General features: G+C 40.4%; 1 long non-coding RNA gene across 2 annotated transcripts; it reads left to right on the top strand.

The window, feature by feature from the left end:
• Positions 1–6,895, top strand: LOC138805859 (uncharacterized). 2 transcript variants are annotated; one of them, XR_011365656.1, is made up of 4 exons: positions 1–57; positions 448–619; positions 4,363–4,434; positions 5,265–6,895. It is a non-coding gene; the product is annotated as an uncharacterized lncRNA (long non-coding RNA). The 2 variants fall into 2 exon arrangements; XR_011365655.1 differs by lacking the exon at positions 1–57 and adding an exon at positions 64–302.
• The last annotated feature ends 5,958 nt before the right edge of the window (positions 6,896–12,853 follow it).

Below are 12,853 nucleotides of genomic sequence, written 5' to 3'. Positions count from 1 at the left end.
GCCGCCCATTGGCTCCCCGAGCCCGCCCACGTGACTTCGTCCAGTTAGCGGGTGAAGGTGGGTCCGAGCGGTGCCTGGGCTTTGATGTGACCCGCGCTGCGAAGGCGTTGGTTGTGTTGGCGGCTGGCCAGGGAAGGACGAAGCGCCTAGGCTGGTCCCAGAATTTTTGCGCGCGTAGGAACGTAGGGGCGGGCTACTCCCCTGCCTAGTTGGCTTCTGCGGATGCTTGGCACCTCGGCGGGCACAGCGTGGTGTACCAGGCAGCTCCGAGGGGCCCGGCTCCCCCGCGCCTCGCCGCCTAGGTATGTGCGGACTACCCCAGGCTGGACCTGGGGAGGGACTGACTGCCCACCGACAGGAAACGGAGTTCCCTGCCGTTACTGCGGCCTGCGATGTTAGGCATGGCAGAGGATTCCAAATGTATTTTCTTCATTCATTCGTGACCAGGTCGCAGATTATAGGAGCAGGTCCCAGCAAAAGAAAGTTTGGTGAGGAAGTGTGTGGTGACGTTCTCTGACGGACTTTGAAATCGCTGCTTTCCCCTTTGTCCTGGCAGCCTTGCACAAGCGAGAAGGGCACTGGACTTGGTGTCAGAACGCTTCCCATCTATCTCAGTAATGTGAGTCATTTCCCATCTTTAAGATTCAGTTTCCACAACTGTGAGATAGTTAGGCTTAGGGCGGCAGTGGAAGTCACTGAGAACTCTGCCCTCCACCCACATATGCTCCCTCGTTATGAGATTCAGGTTTCTGCACTTACCTGCATCCACAGATCCCCAAGTGGAAACATCTTCCTTGTTCCTTTATGGAACAAACACTCTTAAAACTTCCTTGGAGATGGAAATCAGGTAGATTACTTATCTGGATAAGCTTGATCGGAGTTAACCTTATGTTTCTGCTTATTAGCTAATAAAGTTTAAAAAGTGATGTGGGCTAGATAAAAAACGCTCATTTATTAAGCTAGGTGCCAGTGGCTCACGCCTGTAATCCTAGTTACTCAGGAGGCTGAGATCTGAGAATCACGGTTCAAAGCCAGCCCAGGAGAGCTAGCTTCCCCACCAAAAAAAAAGCCAGAAGTGGAGCTGTGGCTCAAATAGTAGAGTGCTAGCCTTGAGCAAAAACGTCTGGGACAGCTCCTAGTCCCTGAGTTCAAGCCTCAGGACCGGCACCAAAACAAAAAACCCAAATCTAGTCATGTTGACACTGCTGTGAATTTTTATTCTGACTCTTGATTTTCATGTCATAAAGGAAGAACTTGATATCCCCACACTGATTATACATAACTTCTAGGTCTTCCAGGCTACCTCCTCTGTTTTCTAAATGAAGAGAAGTGTTTCTTTACCCATTCCCAGGGAACTCTTGTAGTTAGTCTAATGACTTTCATCCTCAACTGTATGTGTTCCTCTGTTTCACTTCAACTCCTTTCCTGCTTCTCATAAATTTGCAAGTGCTTTTTATTTTTCTTCACTTTCTGTTATCTCACATATCTGGTTTTTTCTTGTTTCGTGGAGGAAGCATAGGATGGTGTATCACAGAGATTAAGAGCCAAGCTGAACTCAAGCTGGTTGGGTTGAAGTCTCTGCTGTGCATCAGTTCTCTCATATGTAAGATAGGAATAAAAACTAATTCAGGGCTGTATTAAGGGAGTTGCTAAGAAAGGTAGTCAAGTGTTAATAAATTACTAAGAAAAAAAGAAAATACTTTGTATTAGCTATTATTGTTAGAAATGGGTCAGGCCAGTGTTTTAGATTATGTTTGCCTTGTTTCATAGGAAAGCATGAGGCAGGTCTCTAAGTGCAGTGTGTGTGTGTGTGTGTGTGTGTGTGTGTGTGTGTGTGTGTGTGTGTGTGTGTGTGTGTGTGTGTGTGTGTGTGTGTGTGTGTGTGTGTGTGTGTGTGTGTGTGTGTGTGTGTGTGTTGGTCGTGGGGCCTGAACTCTGGGCCTGGGCGCTGTCCCTCAGCTCTTCAACTCAAGGCTAGCACTCTACCACTTAAGCCACAGCACCACTTCTGGCATTTTCTGCTTATGTGGTGCTAAGGAATCGAACCCAGGGCCTCATGCATGCTAGGCAAGCACTCTACACTGAGCCACCTTCCCAGTCTGCTAATTGCAATATATTTTATATGCAATATATTTTATGTGCAATATATTAAGTGCAATATATTTTCAATGCTAATGTTACTAATAGAATGGAGAGTCTTAGAATGTTAGGCTATTAATTTACATGAGGAGTGTCACCTCCTAGCTCCAGTTTTGCCATCATGGAGACCAGTTAACTGAAGCTAAGAGTAAATTATTAGTTTCTACCTGAGGACCCTGAAAAATGTAATAGATTTCTCTGTTGTCTTTAGTCTACCAACATTCTCTTAACGGTTATGAATAATAAACTTCAAAATTTCTACATCCATAATAAGTGACCTCTTGAAAGTTGTTATATTAGTGGGTGCCAGTGGCTCACACTTACGATTCTAGCTACTTAGAAGCTGAGATAGGATGATCATGGTTCCAAGCCAATCTAGGCAGAACAATCTGTGAGACTCTTATCTCCAGTTAGGTTCAAATGGTAGAGAATTATTAGCCTTGAGTGAAAAAGCTAAGGGTAAGTGTGAGGCCCTGAATTCAAGCCCCAGTAGTGGCACAAAAAATATTTTAAAAAGACAGTTGTTACTTTTAAAATATTTTAAACAGTTGTTAGTAGCATATACTCAAGCCCCTGTGACATATTGACAATGCCCTTAGAGTTTTTCTTTTCTTTTTTTGATGACATGAACCCAGAGCATTGGTAAGCACTTTTATACCCTGAGCCACACCCTAACCCTTTTTGCTTTAGTTGTTCTTTAGATAGGGTCTGTCTCAGATCATGATTTTCTTACTTCTGCTTCTTGTATAGCTGGTCCTCACAGCACTTTTAATTACTTTCAGATCTCCACAGGACATTCTAAATTGTCCTTACTATAACCAAAACGTTGTTGTTGTTTTTTTTTATACCAGAATAGCCTTGCATTTCCCATCTTATTCTTCTCGCTTCTGAATGATCTGGGTATTTCTGAAAAATATCCAGGCTCAAAAACACTGGTATTTGTCACCACTAAATATAGTCAAAGGATTTGTCATCAAGATTCAATGTCAAGGTATTTCTGGAATCAGAATAAAGCCTCCCCAAAGAGGTAACTTTGAAGTAATCTTGTTTAGAGGTGTAAGTTCTGCTCTCTAGTTGCAGTTACATGATTCAATGATATTCATATTAGAAATAAGGTGCCAGCTCACCGGCAGAGGAACCAACTTCTGGTACACTGGAGAAAGTTCTTTAGTTCCCAACCTTGATTCCCTTCCAGCTAGGCCTTGGTCCTGTTGCCAGAAGGACCTGTACTTCAAAAGTGCAGTCATCACATAGTCACATGGCCACCGCCAGGGAGGGACCTGCGGCTTGCTGCTGTGCTGCAGAGACTTTTTATTATAAGAATACTTAGTGGAAGGTGTTGAGAAGTAGCACTGAAATAAAATTATTAGAGAAAGGCAAGAAAAAATGTTTTCCAAAATAGTACACACCATAGGTGCTCAGTAATGAATAAATGAACTCATTTTAAATGTAGAATTAAGTGTGAATGCTTTGAGACTATTTCATGAATAAATGAATGAATATGTCAGCTTTTATTCCATTCTTTAAGTTTTCAAATAGGTATGTCAGAGTTATATTGAACTAATTAAAGGTGAAACGCGTAAAAAAACTTTTGAAGCTAAACTGTATCTTTATAATTTCAAGATTTCCACTAATGCTTATTGGGTGGTAATCAGAGATGCATTTTTGTATAGCTAGGTTCATCACCAGTGAGCAGCAGCCGTTCTTGTCCCGACACTGCAGAATTCAGGTTATGGTTAGAACCAATTGTGGTTTGTAATGGCTTATTTCCCTTGGAAAGAAGATGATATAAATCTTTTTACATGACTACCTAATGTTTTCAGTCTGTATCCTACTGATAAATGGTACAAAATGGACAATGGGATCTACTAAATGCCAAAGTTAGTGTTCAATTCAAAATGCTACTTTTGTTTTTAGGCAGTATTAACTGGAGAAAGCAAAGTTCAAGGAGGTAAAGAAGAAAGTGAATTAAAGAGGAATGTCAAAAATAGCTATTGGAGTATAGTCCAGTTTCTCACAGGAAAATGGACTCAGTAAAATCAGAATATTTATAGAATTACTTGAGTACAATATCATGATTGTGATTTTTAACCCTTAGAGTATCTTGGTTTTGTGATATATGAGTTGATAACACAAAGACTTGAAATCAGATCCTGGCTCTCAATCTTACTAGTGGATAATCTTTCAAATTTTACTTAATGACTTTATTTTTTTCAATCTGAGGTACATTGTAACAGTTGGGGATACCATAAATGAAATGCTGAGTGATGGCTGGCAAATAATACCTCATGTTAGGTAAGTTAATTTGCTGCTGCAAACTAATGGTTTGAGACAACACCTCCTGGCCTTAATTCTTCTCCATATTTGACAGGAGTCTGAACAGGCTGCTATGAAGCATCAGCAGGGCTGTGGGTCTTTTGGATTCAGTAGAAGAGAATGTTGTGGAGGAGGGGGGGGGTTGGTAGTTTTCAAAAACTGCCATTTCTTCTTTTAAAAAAAAATCATACTACACATCAGTTTATTTTTTATTTTTTGTTTATGTGGTACCAAGGAATTGAACCCAGGGCCTCATGCATGCTAGGAAAGCACTCTACCACTGAGCCACATTCCCAGCCCCTGTCATTTCTTCTTTCGTGACTCCTTCCTCCATTTTACAACTAATGGATTAGCATCTTTGAATCATCCTTTTGACTCCTTTTGGGAGTTTTTATTTAGAATATATAATTGTTTTGTTTCAGTTGACCCAAAACTTTTCAGTGAATTTGTTAGGATATATTAATTATACAAAGGATTTCATTGTCCGTCCATACATTTAATGTGTGGATCTAATGTATTGATCAAATTTACCCCCTTTATAATGCTTTCTTATTCGCCCCTTTTTTGTAATGTTAACGGATTTATTATCCTGTTTTTATGTATGTATATAAAAATCATATTGACCATATAAACCTCTACTTTTGCCTTTTCCTTGCTTTTTTGTAATGTTAATGGATTTATTATTCTGTTTTTATGCATGTATATAAAAATCATATTGACCATATAAACCTCTATTTTTGCCTTTTCCTTGCTAGTTTCCCACCCACCAGTTCCCCTTTTACATTCTTATCTTTTTTTATTCCTTCTAGTTCTAATACTGAAGCTTGAACTCAAGTGGTATGCGCCCCTAGTTTCATAGAGCTGCTCACAACATGGCAGCTGGTTTTCCCCAGAGAAAAGAGACTCAGACAGAAGCTACCATGTGGACATACAATCTTGAAAGTGTCATACAATCCCTTCTGAGGTATTGTATTGGTCACACAAACCAGCTTTGGAGGGACTTCCAGGAAGGTCTGAATTCTAGCTAGAAGGACCTATTGGGAGCCTTTTGGAGACAGCAAGCTGGTCCTGCATGATGCTGCATTTACAGAGGCATTGAATTCCAACAGGCTCAAGTATGGTACCCAGGGTTGGTTTGATTCCTTTCATCTTGAGGACTAGAAGAATAAATATCCTAAGTGGAAATTTCTGTTTCAGGTCTTCTTCCTCTGAGCCTGTGTACAATGATCAGATCTGCTACCGTTTTATCTCTACCAACTTGGTGTAGTCACACACACTACCAAAGGGAAACCCATAAATCATAAGCTAATACTAAGCAAATAAAATAACAGCTAATATAATAACCCTTACCGCCTCTGGATTTCTTAGTACAAGAAACAATTGGGTATAATTTTACTTCCTTGTACTTTTTAAGTTTAGGGGAAATGTATAAAGGTTAAAAGTATTTCCACCCCTCATAAAGGGGAAACCTACCAAGATATTTTTAAGGGATATGATTTTACTGCATTGCTGAACTACTGCCAGATTTTGTCAGGGAAATAAATTAGAAAATGTTTTCCTGGTTTCAGGGAACTGCTGGGCTCGGTGTTCAGTTTTAGAGCACAGATTCATGACTCACCAATAAACAACCTGGATAAATGAATAAAGATCTCATTTGCTTTTGGCTGTCACCCTACCTTTTGATGATTTGTTTTATGCTTCTGGAAATTATATTTTCACTTGAAATATGTACAAATTGATGTCACTATCAATGTTTTGACACAACCCCAAACCAGTTCCTTCCCTTGAGATTATTTTTTCTGAGCAATAATGTTTACTAATTGTTATGGATTCAGTTTAAGGTCACTGCTGTGTGCTTGTGGCATTTGCATGTTCTTATAATTTTCTTTTCATCTGCAGATGTAGGTTTCCAGGGCCTGCTGCCATAGGCCAATTTGCAAATACATTGTTGAGTTTTGTCAAGAAAAAGAAACTTCTTGATACTCAACTGACTTACAAACCGATTTATTTCATAAATACTCTTAGAGTATGTGGTATTCTGTAAGTAGAGAAATGAGTAAGGCCATCTTTGTGCCTTTCAAAACTTGTGGTATAGTTAGTTTCTAGACACATATTAACAGAAATAATTAGGAAACTAGGTAAAGAACAGATGTTATTCACAAATACTAAAGGAGGAGGAGGAGTAGATTAATGTCTGCCTATAGTATGGAGAAGTATCAACAAAGCCTGCCTCCTAGACTTGGTATCTCCATATGTATGTCTCAGGATATGAATAGAATTTTTTCTGACATGTGGTAAAATGGGAAGGGGAAATGACTTCTAAAAAACAATTCCCATATACTAACTTCATGATTTTAAAAATTATTTAGCCTGAAATGATGTTACATACATTTGTGTTCTACTGTGTTTTTTTTTCTTTTTACTTCATGAAGTCATGATGCTAACACACATTATAATGTATTTTCTCAAATTGCAAAATGAAACTTGTCAACCTTGCCTTTGTCTACTCTTATATATTCTTTCATTTATTGGTTCCTCAAACCCAGAAGATTGGTAGCATGGGTTACATGTGAAGTCAAAAGGTACCCAGGCAGCTATAGAAAGAGGTTCTCGCTACTGGCCCCCAGCCACTTCATCACATCTGCATGAAGGAGAAATTACTTTGCAGGAAAGGAAAAAGTATATATGTGCTTGTCTTTTACAACTTTGGAAAGCAACTTTTGAGTGCTTTTCTTGAATGTGTTGGAAGGAGCACTCAGGAAAGGTGAGAAGAAGAGAGAAAAACTGTGCCCACGGTGGAGAGTGAAGTGGGTGGGGAAAGTTCTGCTGCCAACATGGGAATTGGTTTGGGGAGGATTTTCTACCCACCTCCCTCCATAAAAATCTTACTGTTTAGATGAAATTGGGCTTGGTGAATGTGAGCCTTCCACTTGTGTTAGATTAAGAAAAAGAACCTTGGGGCTGGGAAGTTGGCTCAGTGGTAGAGCGCTTGCCTTGCATGCCTGAGGCCCTGGGTTCGATTCCTCAGCACCACATAAGCAAAAAGAAAAAAGCCGGAAGTGGTGCTGTGGCTCAAGTGGTAGAGCGCTAGCCTTGAGCTGAAGAGCTGAGGGACAGCGCCCAGGCCCAGAGTTCAGGCCCCACGACCGGACCAAAAAAAAAAAAAAAAGAACCTTTGTATATAGGGCCTCTTCCACCTCCAGTTTTTCACAAGGGGAAGGAAGAAAGTTTTTGGATCTGTGTGTCAAAACAAGTCAGCAGAAATAGAATCTTTAACCCCATCATGCTGAAGTCTGCCTGTGCCCACGTCCTCATTGAACTCAACCTACAGTAGCAAAGCTTTGCTGCATCCATTTGCACATGAACTCTTGAACTAGATCCCTAGTTTTAGGGTATGTGTCACCTTTGAAGGGAAGGGATTCAAGGTGAATTAGTAAAAGAAAATATCAAAAGGATGCGTAAAAATTTAGGAATTCTCTACTTGAACTCTGGGAGCAGTGACCTTACAAGAACCTGTCCTAAGTTCCTCCCAACATAAGCACTTCTAGGACTGTTTAAATATCTCCTTGCAAACTTGCCAGACAACATTGTAAATAAGAGGCATCACCTCTCTTAGGCGCTTGGTTCCTAAAAGTACACTGAGGTTAGGCACGTTCCATTCAGTTCCTTGGCCCAGTCCATACTATTGTCAAGCCACAGCCGCCTATTCTGTCTACAATGGCTAATAATCCTTCACAGGGCTCTTGCAAACAGAAGTAATAAGCATGCACTAAACCCAAACTGCTATTCTTCTTGCACTTTAATTTGGGTTACTGCTGTTTCATTTCTGGAATAAGTGCCATCCTCCTGTGCCCTTTTTTCTGATGTTTATTGTCTCCTGCCTTTGAGTCTAAGGAGTCCCAATTCATGTGGACTAATTGGTTCTTTCAAGTTCCTGAAACTGCCAAGTAAGGTGCTTCAGGTCTGTAATCTTATCTACTTGGAAGGTAGTGTTAAAGTGATCATGGTTTGAGGCCAGCCCAGTTCCTCTGTTCCCCCAAAGTATTTTCACATACATACTGAGACCAAAGAAGGACACTCTTAGGAACAGAAAGGCACAATGTCTAGGTGTTATCTGATCATACAAAATATTTATTGAAAGGAACTCTAGGACATACAAGTTTTTTTTTCTTTTTTGCTGTTTTTGTTTTCTTTTTGTTATGTTTGTTCATTTATCTCTCTTCGGGAGAGTTAAGAGGAGGCATAGAAATGGAAGGGCAAGGGGTGAACAAATGAATTAGTGGTACTCACTAGACACTATGTTGAAAATGGACTATACAACTTGTGGGTGGGGTGGGAGGGAAAAACTGCAAGAGAGAGAAAAAGGGATGCTGTTGTCCAAAAAGAAATGAACTCTCCCCCCGCCCCCGTTTTGTTTGCCAGTCCTGGGGCTTGAACTCAAGGCCTAGACACTGTCTCTGAGCTTCTTTTGCTGAAGACTAACACTACAACTTTGAGCTACAGTGCCACGTCTAGCTTTTTATATTTATGTGGTACGGAGGAGTTAAACCCAGAACTTGATGCATGGCTAGGCAAGCACTTTACCACTAAGCCACATTCCTAGCTAAGAAATGAACTCTTTACTTGACTTCTGTAATTAACCCTTCTGTATATCACCTTTTTTTTTTTTTTTCGTCGGTTGTGGGCCTGAACACTGGCCTGGGCACTGTCCCTCAGCTCTTCAGCTCAAGGCTAGTGCTCTACCACTTGAGCCACAGCATCACTTCGGGCTTTTTTCTTTTTGCTTATGTGGTGCTGAGGAATCGAACCCAGGGCCTCATGCATGCAAGGCAAGCACTCTACCACTGAGCCACCTTCCCAGCCCTGTATATCACCTTTATAATATAAATAAAAAAAATTTTTAAAGTTTTTCAAGACTCCATCCTGACCAGTGGTTGAGTGCACTGGCAAATGCCTATTGTCTTCAACCACCAGGGAAAGCATAATCAGGAGCCATAATCTCAGCCATAAAGTGAGACCCTCACCTCCAAAACAGCCAAATGAAAAAGGGCCTGGAGACATGACTGAAGTGGTAGAGTACCAACCTAGTACATTTGAGGCACTGGGTTCAATCCCCAGTATTTACCACCTCCCCGCAAAAAAAGTTCCTTAAAACTTAAGCATATGTATGTGAACAGAAAATGTTCTAAAGTTTATATAGGATATCCTTATTTTGATTGTCATATGCTTAAGCAAATTAACCTAAAAACTTAAACATATGTACATGAACAAAAAATGTTCTAAAGTTTATATAGGATATCATTATTTTGATTGTTATATGCTTAAGCAAATTAACCCAAAATATTTCTAGGCAAACTGTATAGAGAAAGAATATTTGGTATTTATAAACATTATAAATTCTATCAATAGTCCTCAGACTTCCTTCTCCCCATGACCTTTAGCATCTCAGCAAGTCTTAACAAGAGGAGGAGGGAGATAAAGAGGGAGGGGGTGGAGAAAGGGAAGGAAGGAAGGAAGGAGGGAAGGAAAGAAGGAAGGAAGGAAGGAAGCAGGGAGAAAAGGGAAAAAGGGAGGGAGAGTAGGGGAGAAAGGGAAGAGAAAAGAGAAGTGGCTTCATAGGTGCAGTCACGATCTGATCTGGCACACACAGGGGTGTCAGAAGCCTGTCTGCCCTCAAGTGACCAGTGGAATTGTTGGAGAGAGAGACAGAAACTAAGAAGGCCCTCTTTATCCCTTTTCATACACTGCTGAGAAGCACATTTGTAACTAAATTAAAAGGAGGAGTCACAAGGTTACATCCCTTCTTTGGAAAAGGAGGAAAAGTCCAGTTGACCTAACCTGAAAGAGTATTACTTTTAGTATTAATTCATCTGGACTATAACCATTGGACACCTGCTGTGTGCCAAACATTGTTCTGGGCACTAGAGATAAAACAGGACAGTGACCCTTGGCAGGGTCACTTGCAGCCTGGTGGGAAAACAACACACAGAGTATTCCACAGGAATCCCATAGTGAACCAGGCCCTTCTAGCATTGGGTTGCCCTGAGGGTGGGCTTGGGGCCTTATGCACCCTGAGCATTGTGTTTAATATTCCTGCAGAGACTTAGAGAGAGAGAGAGAGAGAGAGAGAGAGAGAGAGAGAGAGAGAGAGAGAGAGAGAGAGAGAGAGAGAGAGAGAGAGAGAGAGAGAGAAGTGTTGTTATACTGATTACCAAAGCAGTAGCTTCCAGTTAGAGCAGAGAGTATGGTTGACCTCTCAGAAATGATTGCCATGGCTGTGAAGATCTATTTTTGTCCTGCTTTCTCAAGTTCATGTTCTTTGTGATAGCCAGCAAGCAAAATACCACCCTGCTGCGAGGTGTAATAGAATAAGCTCCATATTAGCCATGATACTCCAGCCTTGACATGCTGAGAAGCAAACTTTGATTTACCTAATGGAGTTTTGTGCTTTAAACATGAGGGTGACCTACCTAGGGCTTTGCTCTTTAATCTAGTTAACTTTGAGTATATCTTCTTAAGCTTCTTTGCAAATCTGAATAAAGGTTGGCAAGCTTGAATGTGACCAAAACCTGGGTACTGGTACTTGTGCTAGGAAAGCCAATGACCTTCAGATTTCTGTCAGTTGGTAGAGGAAGGTTAGTTTTAACCTTAACCTCACTTTTACCTCTTATGAAAAAAAAAAGAAAAAGAAAAACAACTGTGTGGTAAGCAACCACATGATGTTAGGTATTGCATTTCAACTATGCAATGATAGACGGAGTCAACATTTCTTTTCAACTCTGGATGTGCTATAGTAAGTAGTTAAGAAGTAGTGTTTTCTCACATACCTCCCACAGATATATTCATTAATTATGTTTGGTGAAGATTAGCTTTATATTGGAAAGATCTGGCAGGTATCATTGTAACAATCATTAATAATAGTGACTATTGACTGCAATGTTCTTCCTGAGGAGAAGCAGTGTAGAGCTAGATTAACCTCTCCTGACAAAAAAAATCTAGTCATAAGAGACCCGAGTCATAAGAGACCAGAGACAAATTCAAATTGTGGGATATTACACTATAGAGGGCAACTGGTTTGGACCCTTTAAAAATGTCATTGTTAAGTTAGGTAGACATGGTGATGTAGCCAGTCATCCCAGTACTGGGAGCTGGGATCACAAGTTCAATGACAATCTGGATCACATGGTAAGACGCTGTCCTAAAACAAAACAACAGTATTTTGAGGTTTTTAAGATAAAAATAATATGTGAGAATGCTCTAAATTAAAACAGAGCAAGGAGATGTGATGGCTGGATGATTGGTAGAATTAAAAATGATCATAAGGTAGCCGGGCGCCAGTGGCTCATGCCTGTAATCCTAGCTACTCAAGAAGCTGAAATCTGAGGATGGCCGGTCAAAGCCAGCCTGAGCAGGAAAGTCTGTGAGACTCTTATCTCCAATAAACCACCAGAAAACCGGAAGTGGTGCTGTTGCTCAAGTCTGAAGAGCTGAAGAGCGCAAGGACAGCACCCAAGCCAGCATTCAAGTCCCACTACTGACCCCCCGCCCCCCAAAAAAAATTGATCATAAGGTGAGTAAGCAGAGGAAGGAAGAAAATGAGAAAATATCCACAAAGGTCATTTTGGGGACAGTTGGAGAAATTTTTTGTATAGTTATTTTATTAGAAAATACTTTAGTACTGTCATTAAATCCCTTGGATCTGGTTATGAAGAATGGATGCTTTGTTCTTTGAAGATACCAGTGGGTGTAATACAATATGATAGATGATAAATGTGAAATACACCATGATGTTTGAAACTCAAATCATTCAAGAACAATTGAAAACATACATGGAGAGAATGACAGAGAGAAAGAAACACATGGCAAGTTATTAGTTGGTAAGCCAAGATGTAGGGAATATGTGTGCTCACTGAATTGTTCTTTCACAGTATCTGTAGGTCCCAATGAGTTCAGAATGGTGGAAGGAGACAGGAAAAGCTTATTTAAAATAAATGATATATCTCTTTATATTACCTTTATAATGACAAAAATTGAAAGAATAAATTATAGAAATCTATAATAAAACCAAAAGAAGTAAACAGACAACGTAGGTGGAATCCTGGAGGAATAAAGCCCAGGACAGTGGTCAGGACTCTGGAAAGGATCTCACACATGTATTCACCAATTATCTGACAGTGGGCTGTATTCCTCATTTCTCTATTCCTTTTTTAGGGTTGTGTGTCAATGTGCCACAAGCTGGGTGGTTTAAAACAACTGAAATTAGTTGGATGCTGGTGGCTCATACCTGTAATCCTAGCTACTCACCAGGCTGAGATCTGAGCATCCCTATTTGAAGCCAGCTTGGGCAAATAAATCTCTTCTTCAATTAATCAGCAAAAAGCCAGAACTGGAGAGATAT

The sequence above is a fragment of the Dipodomys merriami genome, unplaced genomic scaffold, assembly GCF_024711535.1.
Source record: "Dipodomys merriami isolate MVZ:Mamm:240054 unplaced genomic scaffold, mDipMer1.0.p SCAF_4, whole genome shotgun sequence".
NCBI classification, from domain to species: domain Eukaryota; kingdom Metazoa; phylum Chordata; class Mammalia; order Rodentia; family Heteromyidae; genus Dipodomys; species Dipodomys merriami.
The sequence above is the reverse complement of the archived record's forward strand: the minus strand, read 5'-3'. Positions and strand labels throughout refer to the sequence as shown.